Here is a 14,236-nt window from a genome sequence, read left to right on the forward strand (position 1 = left end):
CGGCTCGCCCCTCCCTCTCCTGGGACCGGAGGGGACTGACGTGGGAGGGAGGGTCTGAAAGAGGGGGGGTGGCTCTCATCAATTCCGCTGCCACCTCCCTGCTGCCTGTGGGGAGGCGGGCGGCGGGCGGGTGCGCGGGGGTGGGGCGGGAGCGCGGGCGAGGATTAAGACTCTTAAGTCGGGAGAAGTTTGCGCACAGCTTCACTGCGGGGCCAGCCAAGGCAGGCGCCGCGAAGGTGAGCCTTCCGGACTTTGGGGAGGTAGACAGCAAGCATGGGGAAAGGACTGCTGCCTTTTAGCCTAGAATACAACCTGGGGCTGGGTTTAAACCATCACTTAAGGCAGAATTAAAGTGTCAGGAAATCGAGAGGGGGTTGGAGAGGGAGAGCTCGAGACTAACGCAGTTTGCTCTCACGTCCAACTAGGAAAGCCAGCCCCCCAGACGCCGGGTGGGCTGCGCCTCGCGGGTCGCCAACCTTCCCAGGTTGGAGAGGTGCGCACGTCCGCACCTCACCCGAGGCTGGCATCTCCTGTCCGGGAGACGGGCGTTGAAGCTTGAGTTCCTGAGTCTCTGGAGCCACCACCTTTGCTGTGCCCTGCCGCCCCGTGAGAGAATTCCTGGTAAGGAGGGTCTGGGAAGGACGGGGACTTAAAGCTTTGGGGGTCCCAGGGATGGCTAATTGTGCACCTTGCTTTTTTATTGCAAAACTGTTGTTGGCTTGTGATGTTAGAGGTTCACTTTACCTTGATTAAGTCAAAAATAGGTATCCTGGGAAGGTGTTGCAAACTTATAATTTCGTGACTTTTACAGTGTTGTTAATATCAATTTCCCCTCAAAAGTTGTTTTCTCCGGTTTATTGGATATAACAATGACGGGGCTTAAAGTTGTAGATTTTTCTCAAAAGGTGTTTATTAACTAACAGAAAGATAACATCAGCATCTTTAGGATGTGTCGTGTAGTTCTGAATATTGGAAATGAGTACAGTAGTGAATGGAGTTGCTTGTTTAGTCATGTTTTACAGAGAATTATTTTCCAACAATCATTTATGCATAGCAGCCATTCTTCACACCTATTAGGAAAAATATGTTGTGTGCATAGTTTCCAAAAGAGTACTCTTTTATGATGCTCTTTCCAAGCTGGGGTGAAAGACATCAAGAAAATCTCCAACAAATTAATTTCTCTTCCCGAAACATTCATTTTCCTTGAGGTTCAAGGAAACCCAGTCAAAGTAAAAAATCAACAATCCAATTTCATTGTTTAACCTATCATGCTGCCTTTATTTAACAAATCTACCTGGGAAAAGTTCTATCTAATATTATCTAGCTTTAATATTATGTGATATATGCAAAACTCTTAAGATGCCATGACCTTCGGGAGACCATGACCATTTTGTGGCTGTAGTTAACCTGAGCAAAGTCGTCTAATTGAGGTTATTTATTGAAATTATTGGATAATTGAAAGTTCAATGTTCAAAATAAACCAGTTTGACAGTGTCGTTCCTGAAATTAATCTGTCAATAGCAGAATGTCCAAGTTTGAGTGTGCCTTAAATGATCATAAAAAACAAATATTTTATACATCGGGGCAGTCTGGCTTACCATTAAGGACAAAGTCGGAATGCTTTTTGTGCTGTGGGACTTATAAAGTATAATTTATAAAGGATGTCATTAGCCTAATATGTGTTGAATAGTTAAAGAACTCAACTTTAGTTGAAATTGCTGGTTTTATATACTACTATTAAATATGAAAAGGACTAAGATGATTAGATTTGCCACTGGTACAGTTTAAGTCGGTCACTCATTTCTACTCAATATATTAACAGCCCCAACATCTTCAACCAGCATTTGTTCTGATTTGAAAACAATGTCTCTAACCTATAGTCAATATGGGAAACTAAAGCCACAAGAATAATATTCAATAATATTGTAAAATGTTCTAGGATAATAAGCATGAAATCCTCATTATAAATGATTCACAAAAATATATAAATAATCTTGGAATTGTGTTGTTCATGATGCTTGGAGTTGAAAAAAAGTAGCCGATATAAATATGGCTTCTCTTTCCCATTTTATTATATTTTTTAAACTTGGATGATGAAGGATGGTAGATAGACAAAGGTTGCCTTTGCTTTAATCAATTGAAGGAAAAAGCTAAATATTAGTGTAGTTGTGCCGTGGCAGCTCTATTCTTGATGAACTTCTTGGACCCTTTTTTTATAATACTTTAACATGAATTAAAATATTTTCTATTGTTGTTTTTATTAAATGAAAGTGAAATGGGAATAAGAGACCGGTGATATTTGCAATGACAGCCTAAGCCAGTGTTCTCAACTGGGGCTGCAAATTAGAATCAATGGGAGAACTTTCACAAAAATATGGATGCTGACTCTACCCTGAGGCAATTAAGTCAGAATATCCAAGGAAGGGGTCTGCATTTTGAAGTATTTCTTTAGGTGATTGTAATATGCATCTAGGACTATTGGTTTCCAATAGGTTTGAGAGAGCCCGTTAAAGTTGGGGGGGTCTTGATGGACATAAATCATGTTTGTTGTATTGCTGGTCTAATCTTTGGTTTTGATAGAGCCCTTATTGTCAGAGCATGCTGATAAAAATAAATGTTGCTTATTGTATTGCTTGCCCAATTTTTCCATAAGTAATATGTATATATAATATATATATATATAACTTGATTTCCTAATTAGAAGAAAGAGGTCTTATTTGATGTCAGATATTTAAACCATAATAGCTTCCAGGAAAAACATATTTTTTTTTCCAGAAAACAAGCTATTGAGTTTGAAGCTTATTTGGCCTTGTAGAAAATGCTTTAGCTCTAGGAACTCTAGCTCTAAGAGATATTAAAAATAATGATTTATGAAACAAAATTTTATCTCATTCTACTATTACCCATGATATGTAATGTATACATATGTGCATTTTTGAAAGGAAAAAAGGAGGAAAATGGTATTTTTCTTCTTGGCATGCTAATTAAAATATTCTGGGTGCCAATTATGTTCTAGTATTGTTACAAAAATTATGAGGTACAAGCTCCAAATGCACTTATGAGGCTTATGAGGCCAAGCTATTACTCTGATTTTATATGAGGAAACTGAGGACCCATTAGATTAATGAATTTGTTCAAAACCCCAAAGTAAGTTAAAGATGTATTTGAATCCAAACCTTCTTATTCTGAGTTCAGTGATGTAATAAAACATGCATATTTGCATATTTGTATTTGTTTTAATTTAAGGTCAGTTGTATTGCATATATATTTTTTTTTAATTTAAGGGCACCATTTATTTTAAAGCAACAGAGGTTAAGAGCACAGATTCTGGCATGACTCTGCTTGGGTTTGACTGCTGGCTCTATCACTACCTACCTGCATGATGTGGGCAACTAATTTAGCCTTTCCTGCCTTAATTTCCTTTGTAAAATGAGGAATTTCTTTTAGTGAGAATTTAATGAGTTAATACTTGTAAAGCACCTGGGAAGGTGCCCGGTTCATAGTAGGTTCTTTGTAAGTGTTATATATTTTTAAATGTCATATTTCAGAAAACATATTTTGGTTGTTTATTATATGGCAAACATTCCTCTAAGCCTGATGATACACAAATAAATAAGTTATGTCCCCATCTTCAAAGACTTTGTGTCCAGTAAAAAATGACCAATGCATAAGTAGAATGATTATTCCACTCAAATATGGACTTTCGTCCATTTTAATTATAATTAAGAGCAAGATTTTGTATGACAGCTATGCGCTTTTCAATGTTAATATGATCTTCCAGAGCTCCATATCATGAATATTATAAAACCAAGTGATAATGTTTTATGTTGTCACAATGGTATTTATTGGTTTCCAATTTTATCAAAACACAGAAAATCATATTCCCATGTATTTCTGGCTTTGATTTTTGAGGTCAGAAACCCAGTAATATGGAGTTTTTGGATCTTTATATTTTTAAAGTGAATCATGAGAATGGGATATTGGGGAAGATCAGTAAAAAATGTTATTGGAACCTAATACTCAATACATCTGAGTACAATTTTCTAGAATTGGTTTTCAAAACAAATATGCTTGGAGTGGAGTTTTTCTTTTGTTTTTAAAGAAAAATAGTTTTTATAGAAGGAAGAGTGGAACACGGAGTACAGGTAAAAGTCCCAAATACAGGGAGGCTGACTCTGCAAGACATACCCCACCGGAGCTGGCTGAGCTTCCTACAGTCTGCCTTCAACTCCACGGCTGCCTGATACCTGCAACCTGTGGATGCCTGAGGTATAAGACTCTGTCTTGTTCAAATAAAGTCTCTCTTTATTTAAAATGGCATATGAATTAGTATTCTTTGTGCAAGAATAACACAGATACTCTAAACATAAAGAGTTAATTCTTAAGGAAATAAAGTACCTGGTTCAGTGATATATTGCCTGTTTCTCCAGCGTTTAACCATTTTATTGCATTAAAATTCCTGTTTGCAAATATATACCTCTCTCCCCTCCCATCATGTCTCAAGGATATGTCCAGTTTTTCTGAGAGATACTGTATTTTTCATCCTCACAGTTTCACTGCCACCTCTCTAAATTTTTATTTCCATTAGCAAAATACTTAAATATGTTCCTAATATTCAGTCACATTTAGTCTGCGTGCTGAATTCATTTTTATACGACATGGTCAGACTTATTTACTAAGCTCGGATTTTGTCATCTTCTATTCATAATTATTCAGTGATTGTCCAGGGACTAAAAGACCCTGTTCAGCCTGGTATTTAAGATGTTTCTTGATATAATCCCGTTTTATCTTTCCCATACATGACAGGCAAAAGACCTCAATAGCTTTCTAATTCTGATTCTGGATCTGTAGTTATGCTAGAAAAATGAACTCCAGATTTGAGGTCCATCCTTCACTTTCAATCCTGTTAGCCTCAGTTTACATTCTATTGCCTCAAAATTCGTGTGTGTGTGTGTGTGTGTGTGTGTGTGTGTGTGTGTTTATGAAGCCCTTTACATCAATGGCTCACTTACAAAGCTGTTTTATTTTGGTCTTCATTTTGCTCTGCAACCCTAGTCCGGGTCCCTGTTCTTTATTTGTCCAGTGGTTCTGAACTCAGCATTTCAAATTATACTGACCACCATCCTTTAGAATGTATTAATCATTCCTTCCTAACACACCTAACACATTTCCATCCTGACAGCTTTGCTCATATTTTAAAACTCAATAAATACTTACTAAGTGCCTATTATGTCCTAGTCAGAGGATATTATGACAAATTATAGCTCCTGGCTTCACAGGGACTGGAAGAGACAGACAAACCAACAATTATACAACCGGCTGGTACGTACAGCAATAGAGAAATGCAGCCGATGCCCGGGAAGCGGGGAGGCACGGCACCCATGGAGGTCTCGGGAAAGCTTTCTAGGGAGGTGACCCTAAAAGGGACTTGATTTGGGACTGAAATGAGGAGACATAATAAGCTGAATAAAGACGGGAAGACATGGGATATGCTACAGGCCAGACACCAGGGTGTAAAAAAGCCCTGGAGGCTTGAAACCACATGGTACTTTGGGAAACTGCAGGTATTTTGGTTGCTCACCGGGGTTTGCAGAGCACAGATCATGCTAAGGGGCTTGCATGCCTGCTGCGCTAATGGGATTATATCTTATCCTGAAGACAGTGGAGGTCCTTGAAGGATCTAATGTGAGGGACTGAAGTCATCAGTTTGACCATTCTGGTCGATCATTCCCATGAAAAATATAGGAGGGGTATTAGATCAAAAGAAGAATGTTTACGAATTAATAGGAAGCCCAGAGCCTGATTGCAATAATAGACAGGAAAAACAATTAAGGCCACCTTGTTGGGAATAGAAAAGGAAATAAAACAGTCAGATGATAAAGGTAGCCTTCGTAGGATTTGGTGAATTACAGAAATTGAAGGTGGGATGAATGAGGGAAATGGCCGATTAATGAATTCCCGGTTTCTCTCACAGATAACTAAATAGATACAATGTCACTCATCACATCCAGATGAGGACTGTTTTAGAGAGGGAAGATAAAGAGTTGAATTTGGGGCTAAAATGATTTGGCTTATCCATGTATTCAGTAGAAGTAGATGTAGAAATTTGTACCTCAAGAGAGAACTCGGTACTGGAGATGCAGACTTGGGCAATGTATGTCTGCAGCAGCCGATGGCATAGGAATGGAGTGTGTCACAAATGGAGAAATATAAGAAAGGAAGGAAAGGAAGAAAAAGAAAAAGAGAAAGGAAAAATCAGGCAGAAAATTAAAAAGAAAAGAAAAACATCTAAGAGAATTCTGGGGAATGCCAATTTTTAAAAAGGGTAAATGGAAAACAAGCAGGCAAAAAATGGTGAGAAAAAGGGAGAGGGTAGCTTTACGGAAGCCAGAGTGAGAGAGGGAGCATCTTGCCGGGAGCAACCAGAAGACAAGGTGGGATGAGGAGAGATCGTAGCTGGACTTAATTCAGAAGTGGTTGGGTGTGGTTGAGGAATAAATGAGAAGTGAGGGAATGGAGATGCCGTGCACAATGATTTCAAGCAATTTGAGATGCACTCCTTATTCTCCCTTGAAATTGGACAGTATCCTGAAGTTTAACTGAAAATCTGCTTCCTTCTTTTATCCTTTTCTGAACAGCCGGTGACCCCCTCAAACAAAATGCAATGTTACGTTCTGATGTCCTTAGACTTCCCAGAGGTCTACGTATGTGAGCTTCTCTGTGTGTGTGTGTGTGTGTGTGTGTGTGTGTGTGTGTATGCAGTCGTGTGCATGTGTGCACATAAAACATGGACCATATTTACCTTCATGTAAAGTATTCTTCCTTTTGTAATTCATTTACTGAAATGAACTTTCTCAAACTCTATTACAATAGTATATTGGGATTAAAAAAATGTAGGTTTATAAAACTCAACCCTCAAAGACAATGATCTAGAAACCCTAATATTTCACATACACAAAATATTTCCCAGGATGTTTGAGTATTTGAAAGTTGTATAGGTAGATTTTTTCAAGTCAAATATGCCAATTTTTGGATCACAAATTATGCCATTTTATAACTGTCTCATGGAACTTTATTTCACCTCTGTGTTAAGAGTATCTGTTAATTTTCTTTATTTTCTAACCAGATTACAAAGGACACAGTCATGCATTTATCCGATCTTTCCAGCACACACCAGAGACTCTCTTCTCTTAGTGAAATGAGTTACAACTTAATCTAAATTTGATCATAATGATGGTGCATTTTTTCCCCCTGAAGTGATTTTTTGACACATTGAAGTTTAAAAGTTTTCTTCTTTTAACTAGTTATTGCCCCAAAGCTTTGGTACTTCTTCCAAATCAATAACCCATTTGTATTATGGGCCTTATTCTACCCATTCTCCTATTTCAGGCTTCAGTTGATGTAGTCCTAAGGAGACAAGCCTGTTTTCTTTAGTGAGTATTTAAAACATAGCTCAGCTATGTTTTAACACAGCATTCAATTTAAGCATGCAGAACTTTCTCCAGCATCCCTTTTATGCTTCATAGTCACAAAGTACCTACAGTGGGACCTCCATATCTGTGGATTCCACAAATTACAGATTGAAAATATTTGAGAGAAAATGCATTTATACTAAGTACAGACTATTCTTTTTGTCATTATTACCTAAATAATATAGTAAAGCAACTAGTTATATAGCATTCACATTTTAGTAGGTATTAAAATATGTAGGAGGATGTGCATGCAAGTACTATGCCATTCTATGAGACTCGAGCGTCCATTGACCTGGTCTCCACCGGGAGTTCTGGAACCAGTCACCCCTGGATATGGAAGGATGCTCTACCTCTACTTCTCCTCTGTGTCTTTTACTAGGCTGAACTTACTTGGGTGATATCTATACCTCTGTATATACCTGGGGAAAACCCCAAGATTTTCCTTCTTATTTTCCCAATACGGACAAGAGACCTAGCAGCATATAATTCTAAATCTTTGAAAAAATGATTGTCTGTGAGCTAACACCTCATAGACCTACGGACCAAAGTTTAGACTTCATAACAAAATAGTAACAAAAGCAGCTACAATTCACTGAGCCGCTACTGCAGCTGGAGACAGTGATATTCAGTGGCCTCATGAAAATCATATGGAATATTATTAAACCCATTCCATAGATGAGGAAACAGACTCAGAGACTTCTAGGACTTGCCAAAATTCATGCACCTCTGAGGTGGAAGAGCTAGAACTCAAATCTAAGTTTACCTAAGATCAAAAGACTATGCTGATTCCGCTACCACAGTTAAATGGCATTTGATGGTGACTTAGAGATCTATTTTATTGTCTTGGATGGTCAGAGCGTTTAATAACAGATGGGATTAGGAGCTCCTCCTCATTGACATTTCAACCAGTCTCTCTGGAGGCTTTCTGCCTCTTCAATCCCACCGAACTGCAGGGGCTCTGACTACCTGTAACCAAGTTCCAGTAATGTGAAATGTCCAGGCTCACACCTATCATAAATGGACATTCCAGATAGCTACGTGCACAAACAGAATATTCCTACACAGCAATAAAAATTGCAAAATGTAATACAGTTATAGAATTTTAGGTTTCTATTGTCTGACCAAATCTATGTCTGTTAAGTAGTTATTATTCATTAATTGTAAACAGACATATGTTTGTGACAGCTAAATACAAAAACTCTATTTCTCCTTCCATGGAGTTTCAAAGTAACAAACTGTATCCCATGACTGTGGGATAGAATATCTTTTTAATAATAACTAATAATAACAATTTGTTAAAAAAAAAAAAAAAACCTTTGTAATTTGAGATTTCCTCTCTAGTGTGGTGTTCATCAAATCAACTCAGGCAACAAGGGAAAAGGAAAGGCAACTTGTACTGCTGCCAAATCTAAATTTTAAATTGACTTGACTCATACATTAATTAACCTAACCTTCAGCATAATTATTTGTTTCTAACCTTAAGTGCGACAGGTAGAATTCTGGCAAGCGTGAGAAGTTATCGTGAATAAGGTCGATGTTTATGGCCATTAGATGGGATCTCTTTAGCCCAAGATACAAAGAAGTTCATGGCACAGAGCTCAGTTGCAATAATGCAAATCGCTTTAGCACCTTCTTTCCTGGGCCTACCACAAGGCCAAAAGGTCAGGACAATATTAGAACACTTTTTCATTCCTAATATCACATAGACTGCAAAGATAGCATTAAGGCAAAACCCCAGCAAAGTGAAGGATCATTGTTGCTCGGGGGCCAGTTCAGGAAAAATAAGAATTTACTGGGTTGCTTCTTTTCCCATTCACAATGAAAGTAATTTTATTGCATCCCATGAGGAAAATATATATTGTTGCAAATTAGATGTATTATTTTAGTGATTAGAAGGTCAATGAGAAACTTGACTTTTCTTCTTAGCTACTGAAATATTAATACCCGGGCATATTTGAGGAGTAGGAATTTGATGTCAAAAAATATCAAAATTGAAAGTTATGGTCCTGTTGAGCTGCATTTTAATTTGTTAAAGAGGCATTTATACCTTTGAGGTGATGCCATATATTTCTTGATAACTAGTATTTTACCTTTATTAAAGATGAAGAATCTGACCCTTTCATTAAAGAGGAGAAGCAGAGTTGACATTATTCCCCACCCGTAGGTGATATTTCTATACCACGAGAACTCCAGCCTTCTGACGCACATCCAGGGCTCTCCCTGCAGAGCCTACCAAGTTTTAAGGAGCTCTACGCATTCACAGAAAAATATGTGCCTCATGCACTTCAGCTGAACTTAAGGAGAGTGGAACATGAGGAAGAGTGACCCTGGACTACACTGTAGGAGTCAGAGCCGGCCTCTGAATTCCCTCACTTGAAGTACTTGAACCTCCTGTCAAATTCCCACTTATCCCCAGGCCTGCCTTCCTAAGGCAAAGCCTCAACTGTGTGAGTCCCTCAGCCCCCTTTTGCTACAGCCCCACCCCAAATCAATTACTTTTACTCTATTCCCACAAATACTGCTTTCTGCAGATAATGTCATAGTACAATAAACCCGGACTCCTTTCAGGGAAAAAAAAAAATGCATTATCAATGACAATTATGTGTTCTTAGATCAAATGAATTTATGTCTTTATTACCAAATTTAAATCTTTATACTGAAGTATAATTAAAAACTTACTATCGAGAACCTGCAAGATACCATGCACTAGGAAAATTACCTGAAAGAAGAAAGGTGCTGTGTCATTATAACTGACTTGTGCATGATAGAGTCTCAGAAATTCAATGACAGTATTGGGACTTACTGGATCATGATTAAACAGAATCAAGTGTCAAAATTCAACCAATACCTGAATCTCAAGAGTGTTCTCTGATTTAAAAAAAAAAATTATAGATGGACACAATATTTTTATTTTATAGATTTGTTTTATGTGGTGCTGAGAACAGAACCCAGTGCCTCACACATGCAAGGCAGGTGCTCCACCACTGAGCCCCAATCTCAGCCCCCATGTTTTCTGATCCTTAAGAAAAGCCTATTTTTTAAAAATTTTTCAAGAAATCTTGGATACAAAATAGATGTATTGAAACATTTCAATAATAACAATCATGAAAATAATGATAACTAACACTTACATAGCACTTACTATGAACCAGTAATGTTCTATGCCTTTTGTAGACTTTAATCTGTTTGATATTCACAGCAACACTCTATGGTAAGTATATAATTATCCTTTTTTACAAAAGAAGAAAATGAAGCACAGAGAGGTAAGTAGCCTATGGAAGAACACACAGCTAATACACAATGGATTTGGAAATGAAATAAAGGAGATCTGGTTCCATAATGTAAGTAAATCAGAAAAGGGAAATGTGATCGTTATGATTATTATAATGTAAAATGTCTTTCACTCCTGCATTTTTTTGTGTCTTTGAATACCAGGTCCCCAGATTTCTCTATTTTTCTTAGAAAATTAAGGGGATCGAATAGTAGCTTTCTTTGTTTATTCTAAATATTAATCTCTGCAGTTGTCATGGGACTATAATACCACACTTATAGTATTCCACTCTGCACTGTGGTTTATCAGAAGGGGAAATCGTGTTTTACCAAGTTGACAAGCTCATTCTTAAAATGACTGCTTCATTACAAACAATCCGACTTACTACTTCTAAGGTCCAGTTTCTACTGAAAAAATGCAAAATGCGACTTTTAACACAAAATGACTTTAAATAGAATTTCAAAACTATATTTTGATTACTAATGAAAATTAGTCAGAAACCCCATGGTATGTGTGGTTTCAATGATGTGGAAGAAAAAAAAATCGTGACCCCAAAATGGCAAGTAAAAATACATTGAATTTTAATTAGTCTAAAAATGGTCAAGTTTCCTGTTCACTCATTTGGAGATGATAAACTTTCCAAGATCTATTTTGGAGCATGGCAAGTCTTTTCCATGTGCTCCGAATGGTCTCATTTCCCTGTGTGGTGACTGTTGGCACTCCTTGTACTTGTACACCAGAGACAGGGAGGCATCTGCGCGATACCCAAAGGAAACTTTCCTTCAAGAATGTTCTGGCTACTCCGCCTTTGAGTGATTTCTGTTTACTGTTACTATTTTTAAATTTATTAACCATATCTGCAGTTACTTTCTCTTCTCATATTTGGTTCTTTTGTTTACTTTTTCAACTCTTTTATTTACTGTTTAAGTGTTTTTACATTCCATTGTGTAATGTTTTGACCAAAGGTTGCTTTCCCTCTACTGCTACAACTCAGCTTAAGAATAAGAAAAGGGTAAGAGAACACTGATCTGGAACCTAACTGCTTTACATTATATTAGCCAACTTCCCAGGAATTAGAAAATTGCTAGGACATTTCTGAGCAGCCAAGATTCAGCATTTTACCCTTCCATTTCACTCTTATCACTGTCCAGAATCTCCCAGCTGGCCAGATGTCACCCCACATTAAATCAAAGAAAGGGTAGGCTTCCAGACATAACATAATCATGATTCGCGGGCAGGAGGCATGGGAGATGAGCGCACTTTGAGTGTCTCCTCAAGTTGCCTACACTGATGGACATCTGGAAACGTAGACTCGGGCAGGAGAGAAATTAAGTTTACCTGATGTTAACCATTATCCATTGTGTCCAAGCTGGAGATTTTTTTTTTTTATATTTTGATATCTTTATCTGTTTGTTCTTTCTTCTTCACAATATTTGTAAACCATTTTAGAGTAGATAACACAGATTATTATTGGGGCTTGGATATATATGCCCAACTTTATACAAATCATCTCATTTAGGTTGCACAAAAATCTTGAAAGTGAGGTATACTTTTGTCTCCATTTTACAGATACAAAGACTGAGAATCAAAGAAACTAAATAAATTAATAGTAAGAAATAAGAAGTCAGGTGTCATGGCAGACGCCTATAATCCCAGCACTCAGGAGGCTGAGGCAGAAGGATCAAAAGTTTGAGGCCAGCCTCAGCAATGGAGAAACTCTGTCTCAAACTAAAAAATATAAAAACTGGGAATGTGACTCAGTGATTAAGTGTTCTGAGTTAATCCCAGGTACAAAAAAAAAAAAAAAAGAAGAAAATAGTAGTTACAATAATTATTAATAGTAATATGTTAGTCATGAGATTTTTTTAAAAATTTTTCTTGTAGTTGTAGAGAGACAGCATGTTTTTATTTTGTTTATTTTTATGTGGTCCTGAGGATTGAACTCAGTGCCTCACATGTGCTAGGCAAGTGCTCCACCACTGAGTTATAGCCCCATTCCCCTGAGAGTATTTTAAAACTAATCTTTATTAAGGGTTTATTCTGAAGGTTCTTGGATGAATTATCCCATTTAATGCTCATGATAATCATGGATCTTACTATTATACCCATTTTACCTCCAGGCAATAGTGAGGCTCAGGGACATCGTGAAAGATCATGTACCTGTAAGCAGAAGTAGGACTGAAACTACCCCCGTCTAAGTCACTGTCCCACACTCCTCCTGGAGGCAGAGTGTGCATTCTCGCCCAGGTCTGTTTGCTGCTCAGCCTGTGATTTTTTCAGGTCCCATAAGACTTTTAACCTAAAACAGTTGTTCGTAAACATGGTCTGACGACCTGTGCTGATCCATGCCAGGGTTACAAAATGAAAAGGCAGCAAAATGAAGAGGTCAAAGACAATGTCAAGAGTTTCTTACCAAGTGTGTTCAGTTTAAAGGATTGCACTTTGTTCCGAGAATATATGCTTCCTTTTCTGACACAAAAATATCCCTTCCTTTTATCTAAAGTTGGTGATGGTAGATGGTAGTTGTTTTTCAAATTTTTTTAGTAAAGAACTATAAATGTATCAACCTGATTGCTTCTGCTTCCCACTGGGGATGATGGAAGAGGAGTTGTTATTTATTTATAAAATTTAAAAATCTGAGCTCCTCTGAAAAAGCAAAAGAATGTTGTAATAAAGAGCAGTATCCACAGTATATCCACTCATTTGCCCGAGACTTAAGCCTTACGCTGGTGAGTACCACTTCATAGTTCTTAAAGAATTTTCAAGGAAGCAGAATATGCTTGAGAGAGAATGACATTTTCAGTGTATAGATAGAGTTTTACAGAGTCTCATCTCCAGGTACAAGACACCTGAACTGTGGTTGAATGACGTGCATTGGGCCTACATGCCTCCACGTTCAGGGTCATGGATCTTCTCTCACCTCTCCCATGAGGCAGTGCTCAGTAAGGGTGTGGTCTTTAGGGTCCACTCCTCACTCGCAAGATACTAGTATTATTTGGCTTCTTTTAACTCCTGTCTCCTTTAAGGAAGGATTTATTTCTCAAAGGATTATTCAGGGTCAGGGGGATAACTTAGTAGTGGAGCACTTACCCAGCATGTACAAGGTCCTGGGTTCAATTCCCAACCCTGAAAAGAAAAAAAAAGAGAAAGAAGAAAAAAATTATTATTTCATGGATTTCAAATAATGTAAGAAAAGTGCCAAGCATGGCATAAGGCAGACAGCAGTCAATACTGGTATCTGTTTGAAGGTTTTCTTTTTACTCTCCTTTTAGTGGTACTCAGGATCAGCCTCGCACATGCTAGGCAAGAACTCCACCACTGGGTTACAACCCCAGCCCTTGTCTGTGTTTTTATAATGATTATGATCCTCATTTTGCAGATGAGAAAATGGCAACTCAGATTAAAATGAGTTCATCTAATTAAGGGATGGAGTTAGGGCTTGAACCTAACTCTCCCCACATCCCAATTCTTCTTTTGGTTATCCCTCACCCAC

The 14,236-nt window shown here is 37.7% G+C and overlaps 1 protein-coding gene across 1 annotated transcript in view; it reads left to right on the top strand.

The window, feature by feature from the left end:
* Positions 1-213: 213 nt before the first annotated feature.
* Calcr (calcitonin receptor) overlaps positions 214-14,236 on the top strand; it is a 116,132-nt gene continuing 102,109 nt past the window's right edge. Inside the window, exons 1-2 of the mRNA XM_047561845.1 lie at positions 214-236; positions 426-621. The gene's annotated coding sequence lies outside the window, so the exon portion shown is untranslated. The remainder of the gene's footprint in view (positions 237-425; positions 622-14,236) is intronic.

This window comes from Sciurus carolinensis, chromosome 8 (assembly GCF_902686445.1).
Source record: "Sciurus carolinensis chromosome 8, mSciCar1.2, whole genome shotgun sequence".
NCBI lineage: Eukaryota > Metazoa > Chordata > Mammalia > Rodentia > Sciuridae > Sciurus > Sciurus carolinensis.